Source organism: Lepisma saccharinum, chromosome 1 (assembly GCF_977018435.1).
Source record: "Lepisma saccharinum chromosome 1, izLepSacc3.1, whole genome shotgun sequence".
NCBI lineage: Eukaryota > Metazoa > Arthropoda > Insecta > Zygentoma > Lepismatidae > Lepisma > Lepisma saccharinum.
In genome coordinates this window covers 137,807,724-137,820,788 of record NC_139229.1, presented here as the reverse complement: position 1 = coordinate 137,820,788, position 13,065 = coordinate 137,807,724, and the positions used below count along the sequence as shown (strand labels likewise).

The 13,065-nt window shown below is 40.0% G+C and overlaps 1 protein-coding gene across 1 annotated transcript in view; it reads left to right on the top strand.

The window, feature by feature from the left end:
- Window positions 1–13,065, top strand: part of LOC146001536 (uncharacterized) — a 129,515-nt gene that overhangs the window by 15,819 nt on the left and 100,631 nt on the right. The gene's annotated exons all lie outside the window — the stretch shown is intronic.

The window sequence follows — 13,065 nt, the reverse complement described above, 5'->3', positions numbered from 1 at the left end:
TGTGGTGGGGATAGGATTCCGACCCGCCTCGAAAAATACGGGAACGTGTCAACATTTGTTACGTATTTCATTGATTTAAATTTGTTGTCAACTTAGCCCCATTCTAGATAATCCATAATCTTTATATCCTCTCTTCCTGTGAGTTGAAGAAGAATACTGCCGTATAACTGGTGACGTGCCGATGATATTTCATAACCAATAACTCCTAGAAACTTTTCAGAGAATTTAGAAGTCCGCCTAATACGTGTTTCGCACACATAACTCATCTTCTAGAATAATTACGTAAAGCTTTAGGTTACCCTTGCTAAGATAATAATAACGGGGATGCTATCTCCCAGTTAAAATTTTCATCAAGCATGCCCTTAGCTAGGAATTTCCACTTTGAGCACTGGGAGGTATAGAAAGGTAGACGAGCACCGAACGGGACTGTTGCACTGCACTATATAGCAAAGTAGACAAAATGCAAACATGGATTTGTATTGTGATACACTAATGCCTCTATAAATCCCACGGTAAGGTGGTGGTGATAATTTTGCAACAACAGTCTAGAGAAGTAGGCAAGTGTCATGAGAAGACTGCTGATGTCATCAGTTGTGCAGCTCCAACGATTAGTCATGGACGTTTCGCGCTGACTTCAGAGAAAATTCAGTGTAGGCGTTAGATAGCTGAAGTTGTGTTCCAGTAGTAGCAGGCAACGTTCCTTGGCGATCGCTTGTAGAAGTGATAGAACACGAGCATTTGTCTCGGAACATGGGGTAATTGGGAGAGTCCTCTCTCACATGCATAACATCTGTGGATGCATTCTGCCAGTTAGCGATCCTAGACTAGAAATTGATAACAATTCGCTGTAATGAGATTACCTTTCTACGCATGCGCAGGGTTCGAATAGCGCTGGTGATGAGTACGAGGAGTCTCTGAGCAACATCAGATGTGAGTGGACCGCAGCTTCAATATAGGACAGCCGTTTTCGAATTTTCAATTACGATACCACATTGTGAACATGGATGCCCGCGGGAAGTGTCAACACAAGGGGGGGCACTTGATATTCTTTGAAAGAAAGCAAACTTACTTTCTCCTTTTCATTTGTAACTTTTTTCTAATTTTCTTGCAGTCTTATTTTCTGTCTAGTACGCGTACCACTTTCCTCGTGCTTACTCTGTGTTTTTGATAATTTCTTTTTCTCTCCCACGTACTGTGTCAGTTTCTTTCTCTATCGCTCTGTCTCGCTTCTTTCTTTCCTCTTTTTCTTTTCTCTATAACTTTTCTTTTTTCCTTCTCTGTCTGCCACTCGCGTTGTCTTGTTTTTTCATTTCTTCTTCTCTCTCCGTCTTCTCATAATTCTTGTCATTTACCGCATTTGTTTTTTAATGATTCGTACGACGTAAAAATGTTCCATCTAAGGACGAAAGTTTTGTATTTTGACCTGCGAGTCACAGTAATAAATGATAGCGATAGTGAATTAAGAATTAATGAGCCATCAATTAACATGTTTGAACGAATTAAAAAGAAAATAATCTCGTAAAAATAAAACATTACAATCCGAGGGTGTATTTCCACGTCTAGCTCACGATTCAAAATCTGCATCTCGAAAAGTTCGGTATTTTTATCCAGGTATTTAGAGTTCAAAAGAGTAAGCACGCAGTTCCATATTTCTGTGATCGGAGACAAAACACTGTCAACTTTTAAGTGTTGCTATACGTAGAGTTCATATAAAAATAGTACTTCGAAGTGGGACGATTACTTGAACTTCCGCTTATCCAAATGCTGCACTTATCTTCAAGTGCCACTCCTCCCATGCGATAAGGTTTGGGGACTTTGATCCCGCCTTTCAAAGAACCACACGCTAGTTGTGGAGGGCTGCTACTTGAGACCTTGATAAAGCGTCAGGCGACGGATTTTTCTGTGCACGTGATTGTGCATTTCTTGCTTTAATTTTCACCAGAAGTAAACATCTGCAGTATTTTGTTTCAGCTTTTGTGGATGAAAATATTTTGCTTACCAGATCCTTGTCTCCCCCCCCCCTCCCCCCGGTCATGATGTTACTGATTTTTTGTTCTGGAACTCTGATCTGAAAATTTTAGGTCGTCACTACTATTAAACTGTATTATATTTATTTTTTCCACAGTTTTAATGTGGGGATGATACTGGAACCCTGCCAGTGTTAACATGTTAAAACTCTAACGATTCAGAGTAAGTTCTGAACATATACAAACCTATACGTAAACTATGTGTGGCTTTTTTTTTATTGTAAGGTGTGTGCTTTACATATTCTTACAAGTTTAACAAAACCTGCAACAATATCCACTAATTTTACATATTTCCTCCCCCAGCGTCGTATAAAGTGGGTACCTGGAGGAAACTCTGGGGGCTAAAGGCGGCCAGGGCCGTGGTGCTGATCACATCACCCCCATCTTCGGCCGTGATCAAGAAAGTGTTGGACCCTAACTCCACACCCCCTATACGCCTTCATGGCGTGGTGCAAAGCACAGGGGAGCACTTACTTTTTTTTTACCTGCTAGTCATTCCTATCTTGTTAAAGATCGATCCAGACAGACTGTGGGTAATGCACGTAAATTAACACCATCTTTCATTAGTTGATTTTCGAGTTTTGATTCTTTACTTGGAAAAAAAAATTAGGCGCGATCTGAATGCGTCACACTAAATGACGTAAAATACTCATGAAACAAACTGTAATAGCCCGCAGTAACGCCATACTTACTTTTAAAATTCAGTTAGTCAACACATTCTTTAGTTAGTTTCCTAAAAGTCGTAACCGTTAAATGTTATTTTCTTTGATTGTTGGTTCCCTGCAGTTGCCGTTACGGTGTATGGTATGGACTAAGTTGGGAAACTAAAAGTTTTATTACTATCTGTATACGCGTGTTTGTAATTGTATTGAGTTTGTGGCATATTATTAACTGTGGATGTTGAAGAGAGAAGCAGAAAAGTCATGAATGATTGACAGTAAATTAGCATGATGTAACATTGATGTTGCAGCAAACAACACATGAGAAGTAAATCACAATTTTTGACAACTACTACAGGTTTTGCTATCGTCAGTATCTCAAGCAATGATTCATTTTTTTTATCGTGTCAAGGAGGAGTCTGGAGTTTGAAAAACATCTTAGCATTAAGTGCTACGTATTTATTTTATTATATTTTAACATCAACGATAACTGGGGCTGCAATCTCTTACATTAGCGCGTTCGGAAATTCAAGGAGCAGAAATTCTATGGAGGGCAACGAACTTGTCAACGACAGGAAACTTTACATGATTCTGCATAAACAGTCTATAAATACCCTATTCCACTAACATTATAATCTGGGAGAATTAGCACAAGTTGTTTGAATGACGTCATGCCCAGAGGAGAACTTGGGTCGGACCGTAAGAACCAAAATTACAGTCGCGTCTATCACCCGCGTTTATTTTTGTTTTATTCTATTCCTGAACTACATAGCATAAAGTCGATCGTTTGCTGGGGCCCGTTGTTCATTGTTTGCGAAGAGAGATTTGTTCTTTGTGTTCGCTAAGCTCGAAATAGCTTGGTTTTTTCTAATGCAAACAATCAAGAGTCGGATGAGTCACAAACTATAGACTGTTTAATCACGCAAAGACTACCATAAATTTATGCGCATGGAAGCTTAAAGTTTGGATGTAGTCGTTTCGCGCTTGTTTGACAATACGTGGCTCGAAATATGAAATGTGATAGCCTTGTAATCAGTGTATTATCAGTTCATTCCCATTTTTTAAATAGCCCTCAGATCATGCTTGGCATTTCCTTTGGTCTAAAACGGCCAAAGGTAAACAGACATCATTTTCACTCCTACTCATTCTGCCACAATTCCTGGCAATTTATGCAAGGTTAAGTAAACTTACCCCCCCCCCCCTTTTGTGTACAAAAATAGCATGAATGAGAATAGTTTTTCCGAAAACACGAAGGGTGTCGGCTGCCGTGACTGGTGCTTCTCTTGGGGTCATATCTCACCCTTTCCCAAAGTTAAGATATAAGAATGCAACACCGAGAGACAGAAGTCATAGTCTTCGATCATTTCACCCATTCCTAGATACATTTCTGGTTTGATCATATAGTGAGATTGTTACATTGACAATGCAGGACATTTTCTTACCAAATAAGATAATCTTAGTGTTTATGATTTTCATTATTTAACAGTACAGCAAGGACGCCAGAAAGTAATGATGGAGGAAGATGAGGGGAGGTATTTTTTGAGGTCTGTCACATTTAATATATCCCTAAATACCATACAAAAAATGAGGATTTTTTTATCTAGTTTTACTTTTTTATGGAGCGTTCTGATCGTTCAGGTCCATCAATTCAATCCCCTTTTCCTCTCCTCTGGCATCATCATTGCAGCCCGATTGTATTACACTTCCTATTACATAGCATACCTTTTTTTTATCTGTTACTGTATATTTTCATTTTTTTTCAAAGTAGAAACATTATAGTAGAAAGTAAATTGCACAGAACCATTTATAATATTGCTCAGTATTCAATTGTGAGACGTTGCGACAGCTATTTAGAAGTTCCGCATTCTTGGTTTTACTGTTAGTGTGCCACTCAAATCAGTGATACCTTGATACCTAAAAAGTAAAGTGCTCCCCTGTGCTTTGCACTACGCCATGAAGGCGTATAGGGCTCCACACTTTCTTGATTACGGCCGTAGGTGGGGGTTATGTGATCAGCACCACGCCCCTGGCTACCTTTACCCCCCAGAATTTCCTCCACGACGCTGGGTGAGCGCCGAGCCGCTTGTACAGGTGGAAAAAATCCCGGTTCTCCCCCGCCAGGGATCGAACCCGGGTCTTTCGAATGGTAGTCAGACACCCTAACGACTGAGCTACCGCGGCTTACCTAAAATTCCATAATGATGGAATGATAAAAGTACATACGTTGTGGAACCTCCGTTGACACAGCACAAAGGCGATTGCGCGGTAACATTTCCAGAAGCGTACGGTACCGTGTCGGAAGATGATGATCCTACCTGCTGTTAGTAATTTCCATGATATTGAAAAAATGACCCAAATTGTATCCCTGTAAGGTACAAAGTTAGCGCCGCATTGCTCCCTGCAGATAGCCTGGACTGACGTCCAGTGAATGGCTTGTGAACAAGTGCAGGGAGAGGAATGATTTTGTGCATCATTTGATCACATCAGATGCTCATTTTCACCTATCAGGTTATGTGAGGCGTACCTAAAGGACAAGGTACACGTTGAGAAACCTTGCACAGTTCAGGAACTATATATAAAAAAAAAACAAAAAAAAAAACAACAACATCCGGATAGATAGTGAGGATGGGCATCCCGGATGATGTTCTGCATCGCGCTATAGTGGAGATGAATCTCGAGGTGCTGACCATTTAAGGGATGCGATATTCAAAACTTGAACAGTGCTAAAAACTGCTGCACTTTAGTTATGTATTACACATAATCCTTAACAAACATGCTTTTTCCAGTCGTAGAAAATTGCGTTTGAAATGTGTCACATCATTATGGGAACACCCTGTATTATAGGGTGCCCGACCGTTCAGATATTTCCTCTACATCCCAGGTAATGTTCTACGTTCGGACACTTATCCCAGGTCTAAGCGGAAAGCGCACCCTGTGCTCAAATTCCTGGCAAGAGGAGAGAGTTGAAGCTCGCTCTTGACTGAGACAAGTTGGCACCGTTCCTGGATTCTGTGAGGGGAGGGGACATTCTCACATAAAGGTCATCTGAAAATATGTTTCAGCTGAGTGTGCGTAATTGAATACAGTGTGTATGAGATCTGGAGGAAGGAGTGGGGCGACTGAAAGTTTTGACTAAGTTAGCAAGATATTAATCTGCATCAAGCCATGCAATATATTTTCCTGCAATCTTTCCGAGCCGTCACTGCCTGGACAGGCACAGGAAGTGATTTTACATGGGCCGAATATATTAAAATGTAACCAAGACAGATGATGAAACAGATTTTGTGTGGGCAGTTTACAAACGTCGGGCAGGTTGCCTGAATAAGATTTAAGTCCTCTTCAGGGGATTTTATTCTTAGTTGAGGCCGCCCTGCCTCTTCAGATATTTACCCACTGGATCTACGCCTTTGGTGGAAGTGCTAGAAAGTGTCCCTGTTTGTTTCTCATTAGTTTTCGTAGGATTTCCAATAGTGAGATGTAGAAGATTCTACCCAATCTTAAGTGCTTTTGGGGTTCGTTTGAGCAAGTTCCCCTCTCTTTATTTCTCCCTTGCACTCTGTTGTGCTTCTCTTCTCGTGCCCCGTTCCTTTGTTTACCATACTGTGGAGCTACGAGGGGCGATCAGGTTGCTCTGACCCTAACATAGAAAGAGCGGCAATAGGGTTTCAATTTTTTATTTTATTTTTCAACATACTCCCCTGCAACTCCAATGCACTTCTCACATCGGTGCTCCAACGCCTGAATACCTTTCAAAAAAAATTCTTCCGACTGGTCCTCCAAACATGAGTCCACAGCACTTATCACCTCAGAATCATCAGAAAATTTTTGCCCACGAATGTCATTCTTGAAATGTTTGAACAAATGGAAATCACTGGGGACCAAATCTGGGGAATAGGGTGGGTGGGGCAACAATTCGAACGATGCATCTGTGATAGCGGCCCTCGCAATGCGTGAGGTGTGGACAGGTGCGTTGCCCTGGTGAAGGAGCACACCACGGGTCAACATCCCACGCCTCTTTTTCTTGATGGAATCACGTAATTTCTTGATTAGGTCACTGTAGTATGTGCCAGTGATGGTTTGGCCTCTTTGTAGATAGTCCACAAGAAGGACACCCTTGCAGTCCCAGAAAATTGAGGCCATCACCTTCTTGGCTGACGTTTGCACCTTGAACATCTTCGTTGGCAGAGAATGTGGGTGTTTCCACTCCATGCTTTGTGATTTTGTTTCTGGGTCGAAGTGATGGGCCCATGTTTCATCCATAGTTACAAATCGGGCAAGGAAATCGTCTATATCAGCACGAAACTTGTCAAGAAGTTCTTGACTGATGACACTGGGGTGCGCTTCTGATGTGGGGTTAGGTTTCGAGTGACCCATCTTGCATCAATTTTTTTCATTTGCAATTCCTGGGTAATTATGTTTTGCACAGTGCCATATGACAGGCCACACATCTCAGCAACATGACGGTTAGTGACTCGACGATCCTTCAGCACGATATCGTGGACTTTGTTAATGTTTTCGGTCATCATGACAGTTTTTGGTACTCCACCTGCATGTTCATCCTCACACGACTCTCTCCCACAATCAAACTCACGACACCATCTCTTCACCATACTGTATGAAGGAGCAGTGTCCCCTAGTGTATCCACCAAGTCCTCATGAATTTTGGATACCGTCCACTTCTTCTTCACAAAATATTTGATCGCCGCTCTCACCTCAGTTTTCTCCATTCTGGCACATTGACACAACTTCACTCAGTTAAACCCCTGTAAAAAGAAAACTGTACGCTACTCATGGCCGTGTGCACGAACGAAGATCAAATTTTAAACTCGGATCGGGAAAGGATCACTGGAAAATTCCATTGCACGAAGACGGTTCAACACTTGATCGCGATCTAGGAACATCAAAACGAGTTTATCTTCTGAACGGCCATTCGAGACCGTTTTGGTGGCCGATCCTGGTTCACGATACTGACGCTTCGACTGCAGGCAGTTGTTTTTGAATATAAACAAAGCGGAAAGTGATATCGAGGGCGTGCAAACGCTAGAGATGTTGGATGTACAATGCTGATAATTCGAGAGTTGTGTAAAGTAAACTAAAAACTGCCAAAATAATAATAATAATTTGTGGTTCTGTGGTGCAAAGTCGAAATTTTTCTAAATACTGTACTTTCTATCCCAGAACACAAAACATGTGCAAGTGCAAGGTAAATTAGAACAGAGCAATGTTACGATATTGCTACATGGTGTTGCTACACGACATGACAATATAAATATATAAGAATTAAGAAATGAAAAATTCAAATACTTACCACAATACAGTAATAATAATAATAAAATATCTTTATTGAGCGGGCGAGTTTCAGCGTACGCTGTTCTCTCGCGAATGCATTTCGTAAGGCATTGAAGTCCCGTAGAAGAAGGTTCCATGCTTTCTCCTTATTCTTTTGTCTTATGCCGTCAGTTCTTTTTTAAGATTATTATTTCTTTACACCCTACTACATCCTTGTACTCGTCGACAAGGTTGATCAGTACATTTCTCAAATTCAGATAAGTTTGCAGCCCGAATTACTTTCTTCTCCTACACGTTGATACTTTAACACATCACACTATTCGGTGGGGTTCTTGATTGTCATTTGTTTTAGCCAACCAATCAGGTATAGCCTTACAAATTAATCTCGGATCATTTGAACGGAATCTCTTGAAGTCGTTTTTCGTTGGTGCAATGCAAATCTTTAAACCAAGTTCATTTAGAGTGGATCAAAATTGATCCCGCTCATCTGAACTTCGAAATAATCGGCGTTGGTGCACTCGGCCATCAGACTTGCAATTCAGAATGAACGCATATAAAGGATCACTAAACAACAACAAAATAAAAAAAATCAATCATAGCGTCATTCCTTCTATGTTAGGGTCGGAGCAACCTGATCGCCCCTCCTACTGTGTTTCTTCTTTGTTACATTTCTCCCTTGTTCCCGTATTCTGTTGATATCGTTTCGCAGTGGTGCTGATCTTTAATGAATTACTTGATGTACTCCACTCGGGGTCTACTAATATATATTTTGTTCCTCCTTTGCTGTCTTCGATGACTGTTTTCATTATTCCTTCACGTCTTATGATATAACGTCTGACATGATGTTTGAACAGTCGATTTCCATATGCTTCACTTGTGACGTGCGCGTCTCAGATCATTTTCGCTGGCACTGACCATATATAGCTTTCCTGTAGTGCTGTGCTTCAGACGAATGCCTTCAGAAACCTTTTCATTAAAGCCACATCAATGTTAGCAAGAAATTGATATTGGGACTTTGTACGTAAGAACACATTAGATAAGAATCCAAAATGTAAAAATTTTCATTGGAATCCAAGGTGAAGTTCGTTTTTCAAAGTCGCGACTAAATTCTAATACGAGTTGTTGAGCAATACAATATATAGCTCGTACATACCATCTTTTAAAATCGTTCAGCAATTGCGCAAAACACAGCAAGAAGTTTACATTTGCAATGGTCTATAAACAAATATTATTCTAGTAGAATAGCCAAAGTTATATATCAGCCTAGTGACTAAACTTTCTCCTAACTTTAGTCTTTTTTTAAAATTTCAGTGCGTAAAAGTTGTAACAAAATATAATAAATATCCATTTGAATGAAGAAAGATAGAAGGAAATTTTGGCAGAAATGTGCTCATCTGGTGTATAGGGTGTTACTCCAAGGAATAAATAATAATTTACTCTTTTATAATAAATTATTTTATGCATTTTCTACTACTGCCGTTACTATATGTGTATCGTTATGTTTATTCATACATGCACAATTTAATATCAACTGTTTGAGGCCGCTTTATACCCAAATTCTTGTCGACACTCATGCTCCCATCTTCAGAGAATGGAAAAAGGAGACTACACGATGTGGGGATAGGTCGTGGAGAAGGTGTGGCCGAGCACCTACTTCTATATTTGAAAGTGCAGGGACCAAAAAAGTATATATACACCTTGGCATCGTTCACGCACAGCCACCCACGCACATATAATATCTCAAGGTCATTGACTTGACCATTTCATTTGGACGTTGCGCTAAACATCAACGATTTTTTCATATGTTTGTGCGTACGAATATTGTTTATATTTTTTAATCACTTTGAAAATTAACCCTGAATCTTTCACATCTGGAATCCACGCTGGTGTGCATATTTATTTGTGCTATTACGGGTTCGTTATGCGGATTATTATGCACGTCATTAGATTGATTACTTTTGTTTATTTTATTTCGCTTTTCTGCTACTTTTGGCTAATCGCGACGATGTGAATGAGTGATGGTGATATAAAATTCATGAAGATACACTCGCAAAGAACACCCGTGTCCAGGCCGGGATTTGGAACCCGTGATTTTGGGATCGTAGCGCGCTGTGCTAACCACTCCGCCACAGAGGTCGGCACGTTATTAGTTTCGACTGGCGACTTCTACAATTTCTATTTTATTAAATTATAACTTTATTATTATTATTATTATAACTTAAATTATGACTTTAATTTGCTATTGTAATGCACAATGTACACCGCCTCAAAGTTACACACACATATACGTCTCCCTGTTTCTTAATTATCGGATTTATATCATATTCAATACAGTAAGGACTTTGCTTTGGTTAAGACGTAAAACGCAGAAAACAGTAACTTAAATGGGTATCCGAGATCTGGTATCAAATTTGCTCTCCAAGTTGCGCAGATAATGATGCATTGCGGTGGATTTTCTTAACGTTTCTTTTGTGTTCTTTTTAAAGAAATGTGTGATAGAATTTCACTCGCATTGACGTAAGTCATGTTAGAACGGTAGACATACGATACTTTTCTTAATGAAGGATAGTTACTGACATTCGTTACCCTTATAAATCACCTCGTTGTATCGTATTTATTAAGAAACTTTGAGCGTATTCCGTGGTATGCCAAGATCTCGCCACCGATGGTTCCGGACCTGAACGAGGTTGTTACTTTGCGAGAGTTTTTCCATCCATTTAATTTAGTCACATAACCTCATCGTCGCTATTACCCTAAATTGGCAAAAGAATCGACACGGAAACAGATTTATTGAGCATTGAATGCTGACGTCCCAATACAGATTTGATCATCGTAATAATAATAAAAGTATTCGGTGTTATAGTGACTAGTGTTTTGCATTGCACATCTTATTGCAAAATTATAAGTAAAATTCATGGCAATCAAATTTACTAACAAGCATTTGCTAAATTCTAGAATCAGATAATACAAACAGTGCCCGAAGTCGAATTTTTTTAGCCGACGGGATGTTTGCCTACTCTTCACTTATAGGGAATTATATATTTACTCGTACAAAGCCATCTGTGTTGGCGAGCGCTTTCAGTGGTCGACTTAACGATATCTCCATTGAACTTCCGGCTCGAGGCTTTGTGTTTGTGAGTGAATGACCTTTCATCAAGTTAATCTAATCATTCATCCTCATCTTCGTACGTTCTCTCTCTTTGGCATTGACATCTCTATTCGCCATTTTGTCATTATTATTTCATTCTGACCAGAGGGCAGACGAGCCGAGCGTGATGGCTAGGGATGGTACCGCGACCAAGACGAGCTTGTAAAAACCCGAGCAAGACCAGATCCTTCGAGAGTTATCGAGACAATAGCGATACTTTGGTGTCCGAGAGCGTGGACCTCATTCGAAATTTTCAAATAATTATCTAAACCAGAGACGACCGATTCTTCGGAACTAGAAACTCACTTGAATTCGTATTCCATATGGAATGCCACATATCACATTTTCCATCATATCGATATGCACAATATGGCGGCGAGCACACGTGATAAATCTCTTTTTTTGAGACCGCTTGTAACTTGCAGGAAAATGGATATACCTTGTGAGAACGGATTTGAGGCTTTTTCTTGAAATAGCAAACACTTGTGAAAGAGAAATTATTCTAAGTGATCTTTCTGCGAGTTTCATAAACATAAGCGAAAAACCACTATTAACATCTACGCCCAGATCAAAATCTGGTGGACTGCGTTTATAGGAAAATCGTGTCTGTGAGAGATGCAATATTTGTGCTCACTTTTTCGACATATCTAATGAAAGCACACCCTACTTGCTCTTAAAACATTTAAAGGGGATTAGTTTTTCGTAATTTCGTCTCTTACGAGGAAAATATAATTTCGGCATTTCTAATTAAAACGTAAGTTTTCAGCTTACGAGTTGTTACCGAATTTTTTACTAAAATACGGAACTGTAGATGCTAATTGATATTTCTCTACACACTGACATATTGTTCAAGCCAAATTAACCACTCACTTGCTCTCTACCTAGTCTTACTAAACTCCTTTACAAAATAAACGGAACTGTGTTTTTGTATTCTAAACATCAGTCTCGTTCTCTCGAAGGCAAATCTCGGTGTCGTCTGGAAAGAGCATAAACAACATGCAATGTGCCAACGCACACACTTTCACAGCGTGTAATTTGAGACTTCTTCAAACGTAGTTAGAGGATACCTACCTGATTATTTATAGATTAGTAACATATTTTGTTCACGGTAATTGGGAAGTCGATCCATTAGTGCTGCGTTGTTGCATATATGGTCAGGATGAAATTCTGTTTTGAAGGCTCGTTGCCTCGAAACTAGGTGTTAAATGAAGAAAAAAAGTTATTAAGAGACCACTACAAGCTGTGAAAGTGTGTGCGGTGACGTATGTTGTTTATGCTACTTCCAGACGAGACCGAGATTTGCCCTCGAGAGAACGAGACGTATGTTTTCAAATTGAAACGAGACACCGCCAAGTTTCGTCTCGTCATCATCCCTTCTTAAGGCGAAGCCGTAAGGGTGAAGACGAGCTAGGTTCACGAGGGGAAGGGACTAAATGAACACATCTGATTCCGACAAGATGTTTAACCTTTTTATGCAGTGTATAACAAAACGTTGTTTGCTTGTAAACAAATGACGGTAAAGAGAACGATTTGTAACTGCTGTTGGTGCAGATGAAAAAAGTGGATCGCAAGTTAGGAAAGCAATTGGTGTAAAGACGTGGGACGGAATTGGTCGTAGAGCGAGACGCCTTCTTGTGTTCCTGGATTCCAGTTTTAACGAAGAGAGTTGGCAAGAAATAACAGAATGTCTGAAAACGAAGAGGAAACGTTTCAGTCCTTCTCCCCCATCTAAATTTAAACAAGGAGTTAATAGTTGCATCGCGTTCCGTTGGAGGTGTCTCAGTGAAACTAAAACGTTCACTTGCTTCCAATTTGTTTAGGTCTGATGCGTTCGGTTTAATCAAAGGAAAAAACTATTTGTCACCTTCTGTCAAGCAAGTGTGGATTTCATTTTTTTCAAGTGAGGACTTCTTGATTTCAAACTTCCTGCTCCTGAGGTATC